Raw genomic sequence first — 21181 nt, 5'->3', positions numbered from 1 at the left:
ACGTTTATCTATCATTTCTCTTCTAGCTGATTCAGACTTCCTTTAACGACAGCTTCAGAGATCGAAACAATTTGCTATTGAAGCAGTTAATTTCAAGCATTTGTCCGAACCCTTTTGGCTTTGTTTTTGTGGACGTTTAAAATTGAACAGATTTTGTTGAAGGTGCTCATGTTCCGAACGGGCTCTCTCTCTCCTATGATCCATCTAGCATCAACATCTGTGCGGTCATCTGTAGTCTGTTATCCATATGCGAATAGTCTCACACAAATGCGTCCAGCACGGCAGGTAATACCAACACACGCGGCTCTTGCCCCAACACTACTGTTGTTCAGCTTTTGCGGCGCCTGCGAATATTGGTGTATAGAACATAAGGAGGAAAAATCGACAAAAATTTGGTTTCTGTTGCGTCGTTTCGAATTGAAAACAGAAAATTCTCGCAAGACGAAAATTCTTTGGAGATTTTGCTAAAAAACTATCCGTGATTGAAGATAAAATTGTTGGAAAATGTTTTAGTTTGACGTGAAGTGTCTGGTTCAAGTGTGCAGTTCATCTCGGAAAAGTGTTCGTGCCGAGAGGGTTAATCAATTGATTTTGCAATCCATTGATTGCGTTTATTATTTGTTTTAGTTCTTTAAAATTGGGATTTTGTTCGGCTAAATAGTTTTTCTTCGTGCAGCGTTGCTGCTTTTAGTAAACACGTAAGAAGTGATAAAGTTCGGCAGAAGAATATTATTTGTTTTGGTGCATGAAACTGCGATGTTCATAAAACAAGTGCGCAAAATATTGGTAAATCGAAAACGAATTTAAATAAATGCTGATAACAGCTCTAGACATTATAATTACACAGTGATTAAAGTGAAGTGATTCGCGATTTAAACAAGTAAATGGCAAAAAATTCTGCAATTGCTCGTAATCGAGTGATCATATGAACGGAAAAATTCCTGTGCAAAAGGGTAATGATTTGATTATATCCAAACTGTAAATGTGTGCATTTGCACTTGTACCTACGTACGTATTTCTTATTGCATAATATTACTGCTAGGGGTCAGGGATGAGCTGACTGCGTTGCAGTGTTTCATATGTTTAGTGTATGCCAGAAGATAATATGCTGATTAATTAGGAAAAAATTGGAAAGTAAAGGCCAATGCTGAAAACAGGTAAGCATCAAATCAACCAACATCATTGCCGTATAACAAGCTTACTATTGGCTAGAGAACAGTTGAATAAACTGCCATGCGAATAAACCGTTTTACTTTTACTGGGTAAAACTATCGTTTAGGTTTGGGTCGAAGGGTTCCAGAAATTCATGAAATTTCGTATCACGGGCATTGCATATTCATAAGTATACCTACAAACGAAAAGTTATTTTCCACGGTACTGGAAAACTCCAAAGAAAGGTCGCAAAAGCTGTTTGTTTTGCCTCATAAATATTTTTAAAATATTTTTTTCTTTGTCACTTTAGTCACTATTTGTCTTATAGGGATGAAAAAGAAACTCGATGCTCCTGAACATTAACCGTTTTCAAAAATTCATATCTAAAGAGCTAAGAATTTTTTGAATGTAAGTTTTTTCAACAATCCAGGAAGAATATTTGAAAAAAAATTGATCTGAAAAAACAGCTGAATAAGCTGCCATTCAGTTTAAAATGTACTTGACATTGTAATCAAAATGAACTATAAAATATTGGATCAATCAGACTTGACATTGAACATGGAAATATACAGAAGAAATTATACCTACATGTAATAAACTTGAAATTGAATTTGAAATACCTATGCTTCAAACAGGACTGGCAATCAACTTGAAATTGAAATTTTTATGAATTCAAGTGGGATTCGGGGTAAAAATGACCAAATGTGATTGTTGTACGGATTTAACGTTTGAATTAAAGATTCGGGTTTTCGTACGTAGAGTGATCTGGTTTGAGCGCCAAATGTTTCGCAGACCTGCAAAGGCACCCCTGGCCTTCCTGATCCGTGTGGCTATATCAGTCTTGGTATCACCATCGGGCGTTGTCTGGCTACCAAGATATTGAAAGGCGTCTACCTGCTCAACTTGTTGTCCCGCTACTGTGAAGTTGGTGGAATTGTCAGTGTTCACTACCATAGACTTAGTTTTCGCTACATTGACTGTGAGACCTGCTGCCTGGGAGCTCTCGGAGAGGTCATCTAACTTGCTCTGCATATCGTTTCAGCGTTGTGCGAGCAAGACAATGTCGTCGGCTAGATCGAGGTCATTTAGCTGCTCCATCGTTAGAGGATTCCAAGGCAATCCTCGATTTGGTCTACTGTCAATTGCTCCAACTAATATCTCATCCATAACGATGAGAAACAGAAGCGGTGATAAAATGCAGCCCTGTCTCACGCCAGCAGTAACCCTTATGGGGACGGACAAGATGCCGTCGTGCGGTCGAGCGACTTTTCGAAGTCAACGAACACCAGCAGAAGAGAGTCCTGGAATTCGTTGATCTGCTCCAATATAATGCGGAGCGTGGTGATATGGTTTACACCAGTGGCGACTCGTGGGGGTTTAGCTTACCTGTTCAACCAGCGAAAAATACAAATTAATACGCAACTTTTTTTTATTATCGCATTTCTATATTTTAATCATGAAACAAACATTAGGGGTTTTCACCGTAGCGCTTGCCATGTTGCGTAAACGGTGTATTTCGTGTATATACTGCCGCAATTCGCATTGCAGTTCCAGTTTCTATGGAGATGGAACTGTTATGCGAGTAGCGGCAGCATAAGTATGCAATACTCCGTATTCGCAACATAGCAAGCGCTACGTGAATATCCCTATTTATTTAAATAGCAACGGAATATGACGGTTTACTTTACCAGAAAACTGGTCTCTGAATTTTAATTACGAACCGAAAACTTTTGGTTCAATTTACCTATTGAACAAAATTCAAGAATTACCACCTTACTGCGATGCGCGCACATCACACGCACCACAAGCAATATGCGTAAGTTGTTCAATGCTAAAACTGAACGAGTTAATGAGAAAATTTTGCGAATAATGCATGCCAAATCGCCAACCGCGCTCTATTTTCAAATCCCCTTCGTACCAACACATTATTCCTGGTGCTAATCTCTAAAGTAACGTTCAAACGTCGTGTTGAACGTTTTGTTCATTAGCTTCCTAACTAAATAAAATATGGAATCAAAGCGCGTGCCATAGGGATATGTGGTAGTAAGTTGTTCAATGCTGAAGATGAACGAGACAATAAAGCGCCCGCGCTTTCGAGTAAAAGCTGTGTCACATTCTCTTTTTATCTCCTTCGTACCAACACATTGTTCCTGGTACTAATTCAGTATCAAGAATCAATACCAGAGGAATAATGCGTTGGTATGCTTGTGCATTGAGATCTCGAAAGAAATGTTCAAAATTTGACATTTAATGTCGTGTTGAACTGTTTGCTCATCGGCTTCGTAACTAAACTAAATTCGTATTGCATTGCACATGAGTCGGTGCAAACAAAATTTGGTCGGGCTGAATTTTGTTTGCCTGTCCTATGAACAGGTTGAACATGCGGACGAGTCGCCACTGGTTTACACATGATCGGCCAGCATGGAATCCAGCTTGCTGTCGCGCGTCGATCTTCTCCTGGATCCGGTTGAGGATTACTATACAAAGTACTTTGAGGGTAATACAAAGCAACGTGATGCTCTGCATCCAGTCCACCGGAAAAGTTGCGGTTTCCCATATATTGCTGAAAAGCTGATGCATCATCTGGGCTGACAAAGATAGGTCAGCTTTGAGCATTTCGGCTTAAATACAGTCTATCCCTGGCGCTCTATTGGATTTCATACTCTTGATGGCTGCTACAATTTCATCCAGCGATGGCGCCTCCGAGTTGACGCGATTAATTCGACGAACTGTAGGCGTCATACGCTACTGGTTTTGTTAGTCTCTGGCATTTGAAACTCGGAAGAGTTGTTCAAAATATTCCGTCCATCGCTTAAGCTGTTCTGTACGGTCAGTCGGCCCTCCTAAAGGGGGGAAGGGTCCTAATTCACCATAGAAAAAAATATTGCATCCAAAAATTATTATAAATTATTATCCCCCATGCCAAATTTGGTTCCAGTTGCTTGATTACTTCTCGAGTTATGCAGAAATTTGCGTTTCATTTGGATGAGAGCGCCCTTCTTAGTGAGGGGAGGGGTCTCTATGCAATAGTTTCAATAGTTTTCGATTCTATAAGGAACATACAGACAGAAAGGCATTTTTATAGGTATAGATTTTACAGTATTCATTCTAATCATGTTCCCATTTAGGCCAAGAAAGATTTGTTGATCGAAGTGTTCTAGACTGTATAAAGTCAGCTCGATAAGCAAGGAAATTCAGCTAAAGCAAGGAAGTTCAGCTAAAGCAAGAGGGAGAGGATGAGAAGAGGTAAAGTGAATAGCTGAAGAAACGTAGAAACTAAATATTAAAAAATTTATTTGATTTTATAAATTCAGAAGGAAGAGAAAAATGTTTTGACGTCTTACCGTTGACTTGGTTGGTCATTCGTGCATATTACGCAGTTGCAAACATATATCTCTGCAGAATGCGGGGACAGCGTGATAGCGGTCGGATTTTGGAGTTTAGCAACGGTTCCCATTATAAATACTGCACAGCTGTTTGGTCGCGAGGGTCGGGAGGCGGATGCGACTCTATTGTTTAAAGATTCTGTCGACTATCGCGAACGCCCACGTCGTGCATCGCCTAATTTACCTATCTTGCGACAGTGCATAAATATTAGGAGGTTGGAAGATGAAATTTGTTTCATGGGTTGAGTTCTGGTAAGTTGATAACCATTGATGATCTGAGATTTGTCTTCCTATTGGTTCATTTGTGGTTGTGTTGGAAAAATGATAGCGAGTGCACGAAACGCATAGCCGCACCTGACTTGGATAAATGCTACGCTTCGTGTCCTTAAATTCTAAAAAGGCTGCCTTGAGGAGGTTTTTCATCCTTGTTGGGTACATTTTCCACTCAAGGTATAAAGCCCAATCCCTGCGAAACCTCTCAATAAGCGCTAGAAAACGTTTAGCCGACACTGCTTCCGCAAATACTTAAACAACGTTGAGCGTACACTGCAGTGTAATCCTAAATCGTTCTGGAAATATGTTAGTGTTTAACGGAAATACGACGGTCTTCCTTCAGCAATGTTCCTTGGAAACGACTCTGCGACAAACTGGGATGTGGTTTGTCAACTGTTCTTGCGAAAACTCTCCAGCATCTTTGTCTATGAAACGCTGTCCGAACCTGAAGTATCTACTGCTCAAGTCAGCGTCCCAAATCTTGGCAATTCTCTCACTAACCTGACTATTGACGATTCTATGATTAAGCAGGACGCTTTGAAGTTAAAAAGTTCAACTTCCAGTGAACCAGATGGCGTACCTTCAATCTTTCTAAAAAACTGTATCGATGCCTTGGTTGCTCCAATCCGACGTCTATTTAATACACCGATTAGCTCAGGTAGGTATATTTCCTTCTACTTTCCTTCTAAACTTTTCGAGCTCGTTGTGATCGTGCCAGTTTCCTCGTTCATTCAGCAATACATCGGTGACAAACAACACGAATTTATGCATAAATGCTTAAGGTCTACTAATCTACTAACACTCACTACCTACGTAACGGATTGCTTTGACGATCGTTCTCAGATAGATGTCATCTACACGGGCCTCTCCGTCGCCTTCAATTAACTGAATCATCAAATCATCATCGTTGGTGCAATAACGCAATCTCATAGGATGGATAGCCTTGGCGATCGTGGAATCGCTGCAGCGCATTGGCCTTTTTGAACTTATCAGTCGAGACGTATTCCTTGGGGAGATCATAGTTAGGCGAAGAGAAGACCCAACGTTGAAGCCGGCTGGCGGTCTATAGACCAGGATCCCCTTATTGGACACAAAAATCCGTAATAGTGGCGCATTAGTGGTGGTTCGTTTGCAGCCGGAACCTCTTTCCATAAATGAACTTGTGGAATTTGGTAACTGTAAAAACCATCGCCAGACCTTCATAATCCGTCTGCGAGTATCCTTTGCAGCGCTTAGTCTCCTTGATTTTGCTGTCGGAGAACTCATGGTTATTTGTTGTCTCAACTCCAATTGAAGACGCGTCGGCGGAAATGTAATTTCCTGCTTCTGGTCTTAAGTCTTCACCAATAAACCAGCTACAATTTATGGCCTCAAACACGACATTTGGACCGACATTGCGGTCTTACTAGCCAAAATAATTAAAAATTTCTGTTTTGGAAACTAGGCTTTGCTAGACGTCGATTTTTGTGCACAAAAATGGTCTTAATGTTTTAGATAAAGGGAAATTGCCATTTTTGCTATCGTCCGTTTCACTACCCATTGGCAAGTTTTAGATATAATTTGATTTGACATGCAATTCTCTCGTTTTCTATAGTCACCACGAGTGCTGCTGTTCACCAGCCGTGTCCCGGTGACAGTATCATCGATAGCTCCGATAGCCCAGAGCACTGCTGGTAGTTCCCAACAGAATCCATTGCTCCAGCTACACAGTAGCGATTCGATCACGGCAAGGCCGCATGGAATGCGTTTACTCTAATCTGCTTGAGGAAGCAAATAGCACAGCTGATGAACGGATACACAATTAAATATTGCCATGAATAACTAAACAGCTGGCTGCATGGTGCATATGCATATGCTACATTTGAACGGAAAGGCGAGGTACAGTGCATCGATTTCGAAGCTGTTGAATAATACAGCACAATCGATCTGTGGTCGGGTTTGCATAAATCACGTAGTCGACCCGAGCCGTCATCTGTCCATTAGTAGCAGCTGTTTTGTATTACCGCGAGCGCTGCTGATGGGCTGTGTCTGTCGTTGGATTATGCGATTGATTGAAGCAATTTGTAAACATACGGACTGACTGTCTTTGTGTGGCTGGAGATTAGGCCGATCGATTCTAGGGAAACTAAATTCAATGCATCGTCGAAATGAAAAGTGGAAATGTTTTTTTTTCGTAGCCTTGGAATTGAGCAATTAACGTCCGTATTTAGATTGCGTCATGTGCAACACAGCAAACATCATGTGCTATTTGTTTGTAAATCACACCTTAAGTTCGAATCGTTCGATCGATTGCAAAGTGTGGCTCATCGAAAAATAGGTTTCTGCATCCTCTACAATTTATTACAGACGTGGTTTTTAGGGTTACAATTACGTAACTTGACTAATGCAAATCTCTTTGGTTGTAATATTTTGTTGTATAATTTCGTGCCCTTTTATTTTTATTGAGTGCTTTTTAATGTAAGTCCTAGTTTTAAAAGTTTTGCTTTTGGTGTGTACTTTCAACCTAAAAATTTCGTTTTCAGTCCATGTCCTTGGGTACGAAAGTAACCCCTTTAGCTTCGTACCACTCCAGGATATCCTTTGAATAGTGGCACGAAGCTAAATCCGGCCAGAAGATCGTAGGGCCCTCGTGTTGCTTCAACAGAGGAAGCAGACGCTTCCGTAGACACTCCTTGAGGTAGATCTGCCCGTTTACAATCCCGGTAACCACGAACGGCACACTCTGTTTGCCAAAGTTTCTGCATCCTTACTTCCTCCGGAACATCAAATTTGTGCTGGGCGGTAAAGTACAGTAGCCCCGGAATCTGCCGGAAGTTCACCTTGATCATCTGTGATGAGACAATGAGGCTTCGGCAGCATCTGAGTTTACAGTTTCCGGCCTGGTGACTTTCCTACCGTATTTTGCCGTTCGTCACGATTTGGAGCCTTCTGCACTTTGTACGTATGCAGTTCATCCCGTTCCTTGGCTCTCTAAACGAAAGATTTGGACAGATTCAACTTTTTGGTCACATCCCTGCTCATGTTCTGGCCGAAGCATTGGCATTCTCCTTAAACGCTTCCACGACACGCTTGTGACCCTGATCACTAATAGAACATCCGTTATGACCGCATTTCTCCTGCCGTTCGTTTTTTAGAGTTTCGTAGTAACGTTTAACCACAGGACTCACAGTTGAGTGCACGATAACGAGTTGTTTTCCGATAAGATAGTTGAGGATTTTCCAAATGCAGGATTTTTGCAAAATCAATTCGCGACGTTCCTTTCGGGTGATTTAACAATTTTCGAAAAACTGACGGCGATAAAAAAATACAGTGTAAACAATACACTCTAAACTACTTCTACCCAAATTTTCAAGAGAAAGTACCCAATGGGCAATTTTCGACAGCGTTTCTTCCGTGGTGCAATTTGATGTCACCCTTTATTGATTTCGTATTCGCCAACTGATCCTAAGTAACAATTTAAGTTTTATTGTACTCTTCGAATAGTTTTCAACACCAAGTTTTCAAAACTGCTAATAAAACTTAGAAATCACCGCTACCTTCTGACAGCAGCTATAAAAATGTTTTCCTGCCAAGTGGCCCACTCTTCAGAAAGTTCTAATAACTTAATTAAAAACAAGTAATCTTATTACACTCTTCTGAAAGTAGCAATAAAACCGGTGGTTTTCGCTGATTGACAGCAACCACCATGATTCAATCAAACTTTTTGCTTTGTTCTACAAAGTTAAGTCAGTCAGCCAGCTTTGTTAACCAGTAAATAAATAGTCGTGAGAAGAAAAGTTAAAGTTTTACTATCAGGTCTTCCAGATCGATTTGGTTTATTGTGACTATAAAAAACATCCGAAAGAATCTATTTATATAACAGTCTTATGTCTGTACCGAAAATCAGGTCTCTGACAGAACGTCATAAGAGGCTTATCGTTAACTAAAAACAGGTCCCTGACAGGACATCATGCTTTCGTAGCAATGGGTTGTATTCTCAGTCACCTCACTGGTCAACTGCTGGACTGCTCGATTGCTCAACTGGTTGACTAGACTGCTCGACTGGACTGGTCGATTAGACTGCACGATTTGATTGCTCGACTAGACTGCTTAACTGAACTGTTCGATTCGACTGCTCAACTCAACTGCTTGATTGGACAGATCGACTTGACTGCTTGACTGAACAGCTCGACCTAACTGCTCGACTGAACTACTCGACTCAACTGCTCGAATAAACTGTTCGACTTGACTACTCGACTGAACTGCTTGACTCAACTGCTTAACTCGATTGCTCCAATGAACTGCTCGGCTCAACCGTTCGACTTAACCGCTTGACCCGACTACTTGACTAAATCATTCGATTTGATTGCTCGACTAGACTACTCGATTCAATTGCTCAACTTAACTGCTCGATTTAACTGCTCGACTTGACGCTCGACTTGACTGCTCGACTTGACCACTCGATTCAACTGCCCGACTCTACTACTCGACTCAACTGCTCGACCGGACTGCTTGGCTGAACAGCTTGATTTAACTGCTCGATTTGACTGCTCCACATGACTGTTCGACTCGACTGCTCGACCTAACTGCTTGATTCGACTGCGCGACTCGCTTGCTCAGCTCGATTGCTTGTCGCGATATCATATGGTCGGTGTTAAATCTGACTGGACCAAGTCGCAAAATTTTAAAAAATAATAGCAAACGATCAAGATTTTTCTAAGCAACATTTTACTCTAATCAGACTACATAAATGTTGCAAACAGCCAGATGTTTTTATTCATTTAAATAAAATCCAATACGACCATGAAAAAATTGGTTTCAGTTTCTGGCTATGATTCTTTTATGTACAATATTATACAAATGTACAATATAAGAACTCAAAGAACTAATACAAAAATTAAACATCTTCGCAAACACTGGCCAATGGAATGTATCCCCAGTTTTCTTAATTCTGAACAGACATTTATATTTTCCGGCCGGTAAGATCCGGAACTAGTTAATAATAAATTGTACGTAGTCTTCGTAGTTATACAGCATCTGCGCACTAAATTTAATTGTGCATATAGGAATAAGGCAGGTGGCTACAATGAACCGCCGTCAAAATTTTACAATGTTTGAAAACCAGATGATTAATCAATATAACTATATTCAATTAGTCAATCTCAATTTCTAGCAAAATCATTCTTGTTGCTTCCTGTGACATACAAAACCGATTGATAAATACATTATTTCTGCGACTCACACTTTGCTTTGCTGAATTCTTGTTTGCAGGATGAAAAAATTGCTAGAATTACCATAAAGTGGCACTAGAAACTAACAGATTTATTGCGGTTTGACAAACAACCACAATAAAATCAATTTTGTATTGGTATGTCATATTGTATTGCTTCGCCTTCTCGCCTTCTAATTTTATGGCTAGCCTTAAGTATATTTTTAACTCGTATCATCTAGATATTGCGTAGGTAATACCATAATAAAGCCGGAAGTAATAATCAATACCTCAATAAAACTTTTATAAACTTCAAATAAAACCAAATGGCTTAGAATTTTCTGGACTACTGAGAAAATTTACTTAAGGTACCAGTACACTGTTTGCTTTATCGTCAAATTTTCTTCCTGTCAGAATTTGGGCAAATTTTGGTATTTGACAGACATATTTGTCTTGCCCAGTACACTGTTTGTCAAATTTGATGTCAAAAATTCGATCTGAGACGTTACCCGTGTTACAAAATCAAATAAATTTTGACATATTTTGTGGGGCCAGTACACTGTTTGCAAAACAGCATGAAATTCGTGAGATTATCAAATACATTCGGCCCGAAAATGTTTGCGCCAGCAGATTTCTGTGCAGATCAAACAGAGCAAATACGCAAAAAATAGTACGCTCGGAAAGTGACGCTATTCATTTAACAGGAAGCTGAAAGCCATTTTAATTTTTTTAAACACGTTTTAATACAGCCATTATTATTAATTCAAAATAATTAATACAAATTACTGCGGTATGAAAAAATGCAATTTATATACACTGAAGTCGCTTTTTACGCGATTTTTTACGCGACTATTTTCACGCGGTTTTCGGAATTTACGCGGTTTTCGGAATTTACGCGGTTTTTTTCGTGGTTTTCGGAATTTACGCGGTTTTTTACGCAGTTTTCGGAATTTACGCGGTTTTTTACGTGTTTTTTTTACGCGGTTTTCGGAATTTACGCGGTTTTCGGAATTTAGGCGGTTTTCGGAATTTGGGCGGTTTTCTGAATTTACGCGGTTTTGATTTACGCGGGACGTATCCTTCGCGTAAAAAGCGACTTGAGTGTAAATTCAATTTCTGCATTTAGTGATGTCTGGTAATTTCTCGATTAATCGATTACAGCATGGAATAATCGAATAATTTGTATCCGAATACTGCCGGCACGAGTAATTCATTAATCGAATAGTTTAAATAAGATTAACCCCTCTAAGGTCTACATCATTTTTAGCACTGCAAAATTCACTAAAATGGTCGTAACTTTTTTATCTTTCAATATTTGTTCACCAAATTTGGGGGATTTCCCGAATATCTTTTCTATTTTCATAATGTCTATAGATAATGGCCATATGTCTTATGGCCTCGGAGTTATTCCGGAGTTCTTTGGGGGACCGCGACATGGCTTTTTAGATAAAGTTGCCAAATATTTAAAATTTGTTTGAAATCTGTTGATTTTTGTAAATGTATCATCGACTGTGGACATATCAGTTAGTATGCCACACTTACGAGCCATGGCGCGCACCATCCGGATCCACGTCGAATTTGCACTTAGTTCTATCCAAAAATATATAAACTTGTTACCTTAGAGCTTTCCATAAAATTAATTGCGGTCGAATCCATTGAATCTAAATTGGTTTGTGTAAAAAGCCAAAGCCATGGGTTTATACCGTCTTTATGCATTACCCTTCTTTATCGACAGACTTCGCAGCCGGCTGTTAGAATACAGGAAAATTACGGGCCAGTGCAACGATCCTACTGACTCTAACTAGCAAGCCCCGCCTAAACTCAAAATATTCTGCACATAACTATTAGTAAATTTCCATATTGCTGATTGCAAGGAAAATTGTACCCTCCAAAGTGCGAAATCGCTCATAAAAGTGCGATCCTGCATTAAATCGTTTTGGTATCTTCGGTGCACTTTTTCGTTACATTCCAAGCAATAAGTGCACCTAAGAGACCGAAACGATTTAAGCCAAAATAGCACTTTGAGCGATTGCGCACTTATTGATTAGACAATCTTCCTTGCAATCAACAATATGAAATTCCATATGATTATCATGAGCCACATATAAACATAATCCTCCCAGAAATACACATAAAAATTATACTCGTATGAATAGTATGTGCTAATTTATCGCTTGCACATAAATGATAACTGTTTGGCACATAAAAATCATTTACTGGGCACCTCGCAAAAATCTATATGTGGGACACATAGAAACTATACGAAAAGTTTTCTCAGTGTAGCCGAGATTCGAACATACGACGATTGGCTTGTTAGACCAGCATCGTACCTCGAAGCTAACTGGGCGGTTCAATTCGTCCCTAGTATCATCGAATTTATGATTTGTTGGTGACTATACGTTGATTAAGCTGTAGTTGAAGAATTTGCATCAATTCTCAACACCCATATACGGTCATCGGACCGAACGGCCGGCCACAGAACTACCTTCGAGTCAATGTTGCTCTCAAGCCTCGATAGTTGCAATCCGAAATCATAACACACAGCTTTAGTCTTAACTTCGCGTACTGTCCACCATTGAGGGTTAAAATATTTGCCATTTGGACATTTTCTAACAATATATCTAGCTAAAGTTTTGCCGTACCTCGAAGCCAGCAAAACGCACATTTTTGTACCAAAAATCTTTGGGGAGTCATCTCCTTAACCCCATACTTTTTGCAGCAAAGATAACAAGCTGAAACTTCCAGGAAAGTTTTGTTTTAGTTTAGCTGAAAAACCGCAGACATGTGTCCGCCTTCCAGCGGCAAAGTTACTAGTTTGAGCTGACTGAAAATTAGCAAGATTTGTTATGTTTACACGGCTGTAATTTTGTTGTATGTAAATCTAAGCTTTGTGCAAAAACAGGCCGATTAGATTATTTCTCAATCTTTGTTTCTTTGGATTCAAGTTGATACCTCAAACATAATTGTCCCTAGACTCGATAGAAGAGGGCTTTTTCGAAACGCTGGTAAGAAATAGGTTAAGAATCTTTGATATGTGTTCTTAAAACATGAAGAAATCTAGCTTTAGCTTTCAGCAGCTCGTATAAGCCATGCTAAAGGGTTAAAAACTTAAGCCAGAAATCGCCCAAATAAGCTTGATATTCGAGTTTTGAGGGTCAGGGAAAAATATTTGAAGCATCAGGGAAAATCAGGGAAAGTCAGGGAATTTTATTTTTGGATTTGAGTCGACACCCTGGCGAAGTTCCCAAAAGCAAATAAACATTGTCGAAAAACGTACCCACTAGCCGCCATTAAGCGCGCGAAAAGGTGGATATGCATACAATTATTGTTCATATTTTCTAGTAAATTATCCATGTTAACAGAAACAGAATGTAGCCTTTTGATCCTGAAATGATCGTTTACATGCTGACTATTTACTAGATTTACTAGAATAATGTTTCACATATGTAGTATTATATACGTGGTAGTGCCTAATTTTAGAGGGTATTTAAGGTGAAATTAGTCGTCATCGATTCTGCCAATTTCAAAAGCAGTTTTTTTGTTTGAAACAAAAATTCTGTTAATGAAAATATATTCGCTGTGTTCAGATTGGCAAGAAGAAGGCAGTATTTATATTTTTACCACCAGACCCCAGCTATTGGGTCCAAAAACTGCTTTCGAAATTGGGCTCTCCGACGAAAAGTTAATGACTGCTATTTTCCCGTTAAACAAATCATGTTCGAAAAACAGGTATATTAAGTGATCTCCTCATTATTCATAATCTTTTTAACTTTTCACTATTGATTTAATAATGTCCTGATTTATTCCAGTGTCATTTCCTTTGCAAAACTTCCTTTCTGCACGATTTTTCCTGTACCAAATTCTATTTTGACAGCAGTTCAAATAATAAACATTGTGAGCTTTTTTGATAAGTTTCAAGCAAACAAACCGGCGAACAGCGCAAAATGTTGCGAAAACAAATTTAATTTGATTGGCATATTACACTGTTTTACAAACCGCCAAATTTTATTGGAAAAGCTCGGCGACATTTTGAAAAATAAAATTTGTTCGAATATTTGGTTGGGTCAGTACACGGGTTTTCAAATTTATTTGATGAAATAGATCAAATATTGGATGATTCAGCAAACAGTGTACTAGTACCTTTACACTTAACAAAATTTACGCTCTACTATGCTTGATTCCTGAGATATGAAATATTAAAGCAGGTAAGTGCTTGGGAGAATCGATTATAAAATGGCGCATGGCCGGTCATTAGGTTTTCGGCCGAAATTTAGGACAGGATTTCATGCAGTAGTTTTAAAAAATCGTCATAATTTATCATCCTAAGAATTTCCAAACAAAATAATTCTTAGCAGCATAACTTAGAATTGCTTTAGTCTATTTTTGATACTCAGCTATGTTATGTATTTCCATTTTCTAATCTGAAAATACAACAAAAAGTTTCCAGTTTCAAATTTCCACATATTTGACGATTCATCCTATGCTGTTGGTCGGAAGTGCCAATCGGCTAGCACTTCCCAACCGGGGCCAATTACTGTGTCGAGTTAATGTTCCGAAAAGTTTGTTATCTCCAAAATTAATTCTAAAAATACCGACGTGTCGATGCTATTGCGTTGTTTTCGTTCGTTTGCTCCTGTCAATGGCACCGCGTTCCGTGGGACATTTGCCTGCCTGCCTGCTGGCTGGTAGGTCTGTGGAGCGCGCAGCTTTATGTGTTACAAACACAGCCATCCAGCATAACCAGACCAGACAGAGCGGAGAGGTTGCTGGCTTGGCTGCCTCGCTGTTCGCAGCACAGGCACAGCCTCACAACCAAACCAAAAGTCTGTAGAAATGGGATTGCGCGTCGACCGACGAGCCGCCGCCAGCCAAGTGTCGCACACAGCAAACGGTGTGAATGTCGCCCGCAAATTGGACCTTCGGACATGCGCACTGAGTTTGTTATTATTATTGTTGCTATCTCTGTCGGGGGGATTTTTGCTTTCGAGCTATCGATTTTCTTGCCTTGCCGGCTTCTGCATCCCCCATTTACCGCCCGGTAAAATCGCTGCCGTCGTCGTTCTGTTGCACGACGTGATGCCGTATCTCTCTGCTGGATTTATGTGTGCGATTTATATTCGTTTCTCGCCTCCAGTAAAGGTAACGTGTGAGTGTGCGTGTAAGTTGTCCAGCTGTTTTATGTTTTTGGTTAACAACGTTTTGCAATGGATTCGCTTCTCGTATGGCAACATCATCGAAAATTTTTTATTTCTACAATGGGTTTAATTCGAGTTCATTTTATCGCTTTTTTCATAGTCCGGAATTTATAGAACTAAAAATGGTTTGTAATGTTGGATCTTTCAAGAATGGCCCCATTTGTACAGTCTATTCATTATTCGACTTTTATCGGTTTTTCTAAAAAGAACATTAAATTCAATTAATTTATTTCTAAGCGAGGTATGATAGTCCCAAGGCTTTAATTTTTGATGGCATTACCTACAGTATTGTTGTTAATTTGAGGTGAATGTTGAATTTTGAGTCCGATGCGTTTTGCTGGCTCTGCTGTTGAAAAAAAATCTATCAGAGTCAAATCGAATACCCTTGGTTGGGGCCTAATTGATCTGCTCATATTAGCACTGTTTTAAAACAAATACGAAACAGTTAACTACATTAGAGTGATTGTTTTCCAACAGTTGCTTTTGAATTGAATTAACCTGAACAGGATAGTTTAGTATGTCTATTGAATCTTGCATGTTTTACAAGAAAACTATATCTATAATGGTGGAAAACCACGTCATTTTCATATTTATTTTTGACGTAGGACTACGTCTTACGGCAAGTTTTGAGATAGGGTGTCATTCCAAAAAATCGAAAAATGCGAGCGTCACGAAAAATGAAAGGTTTTGAGTGCAAATAGCTCAGCGGTTTTCCGATCGATTTTCAATATTCTTACACCAATCGATCGAAAAATCTTCTAAGAATTGACCCAAATGCAGAAAAGCATGGATTCTTGATGTTGAACTATTGAAAAATTGAAAATAATGAACCTATGTTTTACCATAATTCTCGCTTCGTGATTGGTTGGAAGATTCTTTACGATGATCTAAACCTATACCAATTTGATATCTGTGCTTGGGAAGTAAGCCAAAACAAGTGACAAAGTTTCCTCATTTCAACAAGATTTCTTAACACCGCGGTTCAACCTAGACCATTTTGATGTCCTTGCTTGGGAAGTACACCAGAGAGAGTGACAAAGCCCCCTCGTGCCAACAGATTTCTTACGAACGCGATTAAACCTAGTCCAATTTGATGTCTGTGTTAGGGAAGTGTGCCAGAAAAATGACACAAGCTCGTCGTCCCAACAAATCGCAAATTCTTTACTGCGAGACGATTAAACCTCGGCGAATTTGATATCTGTGTTGGAAAAATGTGCTACAGCTGTAGTGTTCGATTATAATACGACTCTGTATGAATACGCATGCTTGCCGTTTCATAGAAGTGTAGTGAAAGATGTGCTGTTGATAAAATAGGATTGAATTGGTAAAATCCCTTCAACGTGGAAAACCATGGATAATAAAAACAATCTTTAATTTCAGTAACGTAGCACGAAAGCAATAGTTTGTGTTCTTGATTTTGTTAAATTGTTTTCAAATGCACAATCTTTTGAGAATTGAACGTATGCAATGTTACTACATTGATAAATGTTACATACAACGCGTGTAGCATGCATGTATGTTGCATATAACATGTATACATGAAGAATCGAATGATTACAAGCATGAATATACGCTACTATCACTGCAAAGAGACTTACGTAGTCCTGCGTCATCTATATATGCGGTCTGTATAAAACATCTTCTGAAAGTACATCTATAAAGCTAATTTTTGTTCGATCACTGTGAATAGTTATCTAATATAAATAATGAGAAAAGCATGAAAGTTTCAAGATGTGGTAAGTGCGTACTTTATTTTGTCCAGTACTGTATATTACATAAAATTATCAAACTTATCAAACCGGATTCGTCGAAGGACCATGCCTGCTGGCTGCTGTTCAACATAGCGTTACAAGATGTTATAAACCGAGCGTATCACAATCTTCAACAAATCTAGTCAATTCGTATGCTTTGCCGATACCCATGTGATATTATCTGCAGAACATCTGTGGCGGAATCTAAAAAGTACACCAGACTAAAGCGCGAAGCAGAAAAGATTGGGTTAATGGTAAATACGTCTAAATCAAAGTTCATGCTGGCCAGCGGAACCGAGGTTGACCGACCGACGCCGCTGAGTTTGAGATAGTTGACGAATTTGTCTATCTTGGTTCACTGGTACAAATAGACAATGACACCAGCCATGAGATCCGGAGGCGTATTATTAGCGGAAATCCTGCTTACACAAGCTTTACAAGCAATTGCGGTCGGGCAGACTAACCCCCCGTACAAAGTGTACCCTGTACCAGACGCTTTTTAGACTGGTTGTTCTCTTCGGGAATGAACCATGGACAATGCTCGAGGAGGATCTGCGAGTGCTTGGAGCTTTCGAAAGACGGGTGCTAAGAACGATCTTCGGCGGCGTACAAGAGAACAGAATATAGAGGCGGAGGATGAACCATGAACTCGCACAGCTTTATGGCGAACCCACTATCCAAAAGGTGGCTACGATGGGCAGGATATGTTGCGAGAAGGTGCGACAATTACCCTGCAAAGATGGTGTTTGCTTTAAGCCGGTAGGAACAAGACGACCAGGGGTGCAGCGAACAAGGTAGTAAGACCAGGTGGAGCGAGATCTGGCGGAGAGTATTCGGTGTCCGAGGAAGCCGGTGGAAGTCCGGTGTTGCGCGGCAGCCCACAACCGAGTAAATTGGGGAAACTATGTTCAACAGGCTTTGTCTTAGGACGGCAAACCACCTAACTAAACTAAACTAATATGATTTCTGTAGTGCGGTAGAACTTTGGAATCCTTTACTACTGATAAGCAAATAACGTAGTTATTTTATAACCAGTTAGCTGGATTCTACGTCTGATATGCATTAATTAACTTTACCCTTCTTACACGATAATTAAAAGCTGTTAAACACTTAGGCTTTCAGATAACACAACAAAATGGCGATAAAAAGCTGACCAAAACACGAAGAAGAGACTGTGAATCGACAGTGTGAAGACTACGAAAATGCGAGAAAAGATGACGAAAAAGTGATGAATAAATGGCGACAATATGATGAAGATTTGACAAACAGACGATAAAGTACGGGAATGAAATAAAAACGGCAGAAAGACGCCAAAACAGCGACGAATAAGACAAAAAAATACGACAAAAAGACGTAAACGAGCCGTGAACGTTAAAAAGACATGCAGAAAAGACAACGAAAAGAAGATGAATATAAGACGGAAACACGACGAAAGAACGAGGAAAAGCGATAAAAAGAACAATTTTGTAGTCCTGACAACAAAATGAATAATTAAAAAATAACAAAAAAAGTGGAAAAAGACCTAAAAACAGTCAAACGGTGATAAAAGACGATGTAAAGATGGCGTAAATACGAAGAAAAGGAGATAAATTGACGACAAAAGGATACCAAAATCGCAACAAAAAAGACGACAAAAAGAGCCAAATTTTGCTGAAAAAAGGGGCAACAATGCCAAAAACAGAGTTCAAACAAACGATGAAAAAACGATAAATAGATGACAAAAAGACCAGGAAATGACTACAAAAATACGACGAAAACAAAGAATGGACAACAAAGAGATGGCAAAAGACGTCGGAAAAACAACAATAAGATGACGGAAAAGATGATGGAAAGATGACGAAGAAGTAAAAACTTCAACTTCAGCGGCGTCCAGCAGAACGCAGTATGGAGACGAAGGATGAACCATGAACTCGCACAAACCCGCCCAGTTAGCTCCGGGGTACGATGCTGGCCTAACGAGCCAGTCGTCGTATGTTTGAATCTCGACTGGGCGGTGCCACTACAGATAGGTTCAAATAGGATCTTTACACTAGCCCCGTAATTTTCCTGTACTCTAATAACCGGCTGCGAAGTCTGTCGATAAAGAAGGGTCAAGTTTTGATGGACGTTTATATCCATGACTTTGCTTTTTAAGTGCAACAAAAATAAGTCAAAAAAAAAAAATAAAATAAAACACGACGAAAGATGATAAAAAGTAACAGCAAAACGCAAAGAAGAGTCAAATAGACGATGTAATTATGCCAATAAGGCGGATAATAGAAAGAACGATAAACAACTAATAGACGTTTAAAAGAACAAAAACAGCAAGAAAACGACACGAAAATGTGACACAGTACAAACAACAAAAAAAGACGAGAAATTAAAGACAACAGATGAAAAAACTAAATGGCGAAAAATGAAAGATAAAAGATGAAACAACGTAAGATAAACAACGAAAGGCGAGACTACGCGTTTAATAAATTATATAACTTAAGTCAAAACTCAAATGTATCATGAACTGGTTCAATTCAAAAACGTATTAATTTGTTTCAAATAACCTTCGAATGAAGCATAATATGTAGGGTAAACCTTTATGTAAACTAAAATTTGATTAAATTTGAAATCTTTGATTTTGAAAGTAAATTATTACCGTTGCTTCGGTAATAAAAAACTACAAGGTATACAGCCCTAAGGGTTGTACGAAAGGGTGACGTAGGACTGTGTCATATAATACTCATTACATTGATAACATGTTTTAATCGATGAATTATAACTTTATGTCTGATCATTAGATCAAAGACTAATGCAAACTGCATTTATGGCATATGCATATTTGAGTATCCGTGAGCATCATTGTTTGAGTGTTTATTTTTAAAAGAAGAGCGAAATATTCTGATTTAATTCTTCATTGAATCAATGGTGGTTTTGAAAAAAACCGTTTGAAATTGTTTGGTGGCCCTGAAAAGAACTATGTTTGAGCTGATAGCACTTCTCAAAAATCAGTACTATAATTACTGTTGCCAATATATAGATGGATGTCGCTATTCGGTCCTTTAGACTCTAGGATGATGGTTGCCCGCTAATACAGGAGTGATAGGAAATACCAAATCACTAAAGTAGAAATAAAGTCAGTAAAGTAGAAATGGATTAGTTTTATCAAAATACAGACCGTCCGTCAGTGCGATCGTGCGATAAATGAGCAGACGGCGAACGCGAACCTAGTGTGCTATTTTATAGTCACTGGCTACTGGCACGTTGCTACTTGTAAGCTAGTGTAGGTGTGGGAGACACCAGATCGGCTGCTGCTGCTGCTCAAATAATTATCCGAATGGAACGTTAACCATTTAGAAAGTGTAGAAAAATCTTTCCATTCTTCAATTACTATAGCTCTTATAAGAACTGTTTAAGACCACAATGGCTGAATTTGCTGCCCGTCAGTCGATCCGTTTCCATTTGCCTTCAGTGTTAGTTTGCGATAATTGCCATTAAAACTGCTGCCAAAATGCCATCGGGTATGCCTCGAATTGCCATTAATTGCTGCAAAAGTCCTTGGATTTGCATCCAATTGCCGGTGTTGCCGCCAAAATGCCATCGTTTTTACCTCCAATTGCTGTCGGTGTTGCCGCCAAATGCCGTTGGTTTCGCCACCAATAGCCGTCGATGATAAATACTGACCGTCCGTCAGTGCGATCGTGCGATAAATGAGCAGGCGGCGAACCAAGTGTACCATTTTATAGTCACTGGCACTGCCGCTGCTACTTGTAAGCTAGTGTAGGTGGTGGAGGAAACCATATCGGCTGCTGCTGCTTAAATGATTGTCCGACACTGATTGAGCAAGTTATCGAACAATTTCGCATGTCTGCGATGGGGATAATACAAAATGTAACGTAAAGTGCATCGTGTGGGATTCACGTTGGCCATTGCCCGCTGATTCCGCTTGTCGTCGGGGTCGGTGTTGCTGTCAATAGCCATAGTTGTTGCCAATTGGATTGGAAAAGGGGTGTGGCTTACAAAGTGGTCTCAAAGGTTATCATTTGGATCCAAATCCTTTGGTGTATCCAATTGTCGTCCGTGCTTGTGAAGCTAGGCGATCACAAGGGAAATGTATGGGAAAATTCGACCTTAAAACTTTACACACATTTTCACTATTTAGCGTATAAAAATTATTATTAATATGTTACTATAAAATTGCTGGACATTTTATCTATCCAACGACATATTAACTGTTATGTTTCGTTCACTTACACGCTACACTTC

At 39.4% G+C, this 21181-nt stretch overlaps 1 protein-coding gene across 1 annotated transcript in view; it reads left to right on the top strand.

The window, feature by feature from the left end:
* Nucleotides 1-374: 374 nt before the first annotated feature.
* Nucleotides 375-21181, top strand: part of LOC128738739 (protein yippee-like) — a 199844-nt gene continuing 179037 nt past the window's right edge. The window contains exon 1 of the mRNA XM_053834085.1: nucleotides 375-1157. The gene's annotated coding sequence lies outside the window, so the exon portion shown is untranslated. The remainder of the gene's footprint in view (nucleotides 1158-21181) is intronic.

This window comes from Sabethes cyaneus, chromosome 2 (assembly GCF_943734655.1).
Source record: "Sabethes cyaneus chromosome 2, idSabCyanKW18_F2, whole genome shotgun sequence".
Taxonomy (NCBI): domain Eukaryota; kingdom Metazoa; phylum Arthropoda; class Insecta; order Diptera; family Culicidae; genus Sabethes; species Sabethes cyaneus.
The sequence above is the reverse complement of the archived record's forward strand: the minus strand, read 5'-3'. Positions and strand labels throughout refer to the sequence as shown.